At 47.9% G+C, this 2,947-nt stretch overlaps 1 pseudogene; it reads right to left on the bottom strand.

The window, feature by feature from the left end:
- Window positions 1–1,852: 1,852 nt before the first annotated feature.
- Window positions 1,853–2,947, bottom strand: part of LOC116354816 (trichohyalin-like) — a 2,230-nt pseudogene continuing 1,135 nt past the window's right edge.

The raw sequence follows: 2,947 nt of genomic DNA, 5'->3' as shown, positions 1-2,947 counted from the left end.
CTCTCTGATCTCTCTCTGCTCTCTGATCTCTCTCTCGCTCTCTGATCTCTCTCTCGCTCTCTGATCTCTCTCTCGCTCTCTGATCTCTCTCTCGCTCTCTGATCTCTCTCTCTCTCTCAATCTCTCTCTCTGATCTCGCTCTCTGATCTCTCTCTCTCTCTGATCTCTCTCTCTCTCTGATCTCTCTCTCTCTCTGATCTCTCTCTCTCTCTATCTCTCTCTGATCTCTCTCTCGCTCTCTGATCTCTCTCTCGCTCTCTGATCTCTCTCTCTCTCTCTGATCTCTCTCTTCGCTCTCTGATCTCTCTCTCTCTCTCTGATCTCTCTCTCTGATCTCTCTCTCTCTCTGATCTCTCTCTGATCTCTCTCTCTGATCTCCTCTCTCTGATCTCTCTCTCTCTCTGATCTCTCTCTCTCTCTCTGATCTCTCTCTCGCTCTCTGATCTCTCTCTCTCTCTCTGATCTCTCGCTCTCTGATCTCTCTCTCTTCTCTCCTCTCTCGCTCTCTGATCTCTCTCTCTCTTCGCTCTCTGATCTCTCTCTCTCTCTCTCTCTCTGATCTCTCTCTCTCTCATCTCTCTCTCTCTGATCTCTCTCATCTCTCTGATCTCTCTCTCTCTCTCTGATCTCTCTCTCGCTCTCTGATCTCTCTCTCTCTCTGATCTCTCTCTCGCTCTCTGATCTCTCTCTCTCTCTGATCTCTCTCTCTCTGATCTCCTCTTCTCTCTCTGATCTCTCTCTCTCTCTCTGATCTCTCTCTCTCTCTCTGATCTCTCTCTTCTCTCTGATCTCTCTCTCTGATCTCTCTCTCTGATCTCTCTCTCTGATCTCTCTCTCTGATCTCTCTCTCTGATCTCTCTCTTCTCTCTCTGATCTCCTCTCTCTCTCTATCTCTCTCTGATCTCTCTCTCTCGCTCTCTTGATCTCTCTCTCGCTCTCTGATTCTCTCTCTCTCTCTCTCTGATCTCTCTCTCTCTCTCTCGATCTCTCTCTCTGATCTCTCTCTCTCTCTCTGATCTCTCTCTCTGATCTCTCTCTCTCTGATCTCTCTCTCTCTGATCTCTCTGATCTCTCTCTCTCTCTTTGATCTCTCTCTCTCTCTCTGATCTCTCTCTCTCTCTGATCTCTCTCTCTCTGATCTCTCTCTCTCTCTCTGATCTTCTCTCTCTCTCTCTGATCTCTCTCTCTCTCTCTGATCTCTCTCTCTCTCTGATCTCTCTCTCTCTCTCTGATCTCTCTCTCTCTCTCTGATCTCTCTCTGATCTCTCTGATCTCTCTCCTCTCTCTGATCTCTCTCTCTCTTCTGATCTCTCTCCTCTCTCTGACTCTCTCTCTCTGATCTCTCTCCTTCTCTGATCTCTCTCTCTCTCTGATCTCTCTCTCTCTCTGATCTCTCCTCTCTCCTCTCTTGATCTTCTCTCTCGCTCTCTGATCTCTCTCTCTCTTCTCTGATCTCTCTCTCGCTCTCTGATCTCTCTCTCTCGATCTCTCTCTCGCTCTCTGATCTCTCTCTCTCTCTCTGTCTCTCTCTCTCTCTGATCTCTCTCTCTCTCTCTGATCTCTCTCTCTCTCTGATCTCTCTCTCTGATCTCTCTCTCTCTCTGATCTCTCTCTCTCTGATCTCTCTCTCTCTCTCTGATCTCTCTCTCTCGCTCTCTGATCTCTCTCTCTCTCTCTCTGATCTCTCTCTCTCTCTCTGATCTCTCTCTCTCTGATCTCTCTCCTTGATCTCTCTCTCTCTGATCTCTCTCTCTCTCTCTCTTGATCTCTCTCTCTCTCTCTGATCTCTCTCTTCTCTCTGATTCTCTCTCTCTCTCTCTGATCTCTCTCTCTCTCTCTCTGATCTCTCTCTCTCTCTCCTCTCTCTCTCTCTCTGATCTCTCTCTCTCTCTCTCTTGATCTCTCTCTCTCTCTCTGATCTCTCTCTCTCTCTCTGATCTCTCTCTCTGATCTCTCTCTCTCGATCTCGCTCTCTGATCTCTCTCTCTCTCTCTGATCTCTCTCTCTCTGATCTCTCTCTCTGATCTCTCTCTCTCTCTCTGATCTCTCTCTCTCCTCTGATCTCTCTCTCTCTGATCTCTCTCTCTCTCTGATCTCTCTCTCTCTCTGATCTCTCTCTCTCTCTCTGATCTCTCTCTCTCGCTCTCTGATCTCTCTCTCTCTCTCTCGATCTCTCTCTTCTCTCGCTCTCTGATCTCTCTCTCTCTCTCTCTCTCTGATCTCTCTCTCTCTCTCTGATCTCTCTCTCTCTCTCTGATCTCTCTCTCTCTTCTCCTGATCTCTCTCTTGATCTCTCTCTCTCTCTCTGATCTCTCTCTCCTCTCTGATCTCTCTCTCTCTCGCTTCTCTGATCTCTCTCTCCGCTCTCTGATCTCTCTCTCTCTCTTCTCTCTCTCTCTTCTCTGATCTCTCTCTCTCTCTGATCTCTCTCTCTCTCTCTGATCTCTCTCTCTCTCTCTGATCTCTCTCTCTCTCTCTGATCTCTCTCTCTCTCTTCTGATCTCTCTCTCTCTCTCTCTCTGATCTCTCTCTCTCTCTCTCTGATCTCTCTCTCTCTCTCTCTGATCTCTCTCTCTCTCTCTCTCTCTGATCTCTCTCTCTCTCTCTCTCTCTGATCTCTCTCTTCTCTCTCTCTCTGATCTCTCTCTCTCCTCTGATCTCTCTCTCTCTCTCTGATCTCTCTCTCTCTCTCTGATCTCTCTCTCTCTCTCTGATCTCTCTCTCTCTCTGATCCTCTCTCTCTCTGATCTCGCTCTCTGATCTCTCGCTCTCTCTGATCTCTCTCTCTTGATCTCCTCTCTCTATCTCCTCTCTGATCTCTCTCTCTGATCTCTCTCTCTCTGATCTCTCCTCTGATCTCTCTCTCTTGATCTCTCTTCTCTGATCTCTCTCTCTGATCTCTCTCTCTCTGATCTCTCTCTCTGATCTCTCTCTCTGATCTCTCTCT

Source organism: Oncorhynchus kisutch, linkage group LG18, assembly GCF_002021735.2.
Source record: "Oncorhynchus kisutch isolate 150728-3 linkage group LG18, Okis_V2, whole genome shotgun sequence".
NCBI classification, from domain to species: Eukaryota; Metazoa; Chordata; class Actinopteri; order Salmoniformes; family Salmonidae; genus Oncorhynchus; species Oncorhynchus kisutch.
Note: the sequence above shows the minus strand (reverse complement) of the source record. Positions and strands in the feature narration are given on the sequence as shown.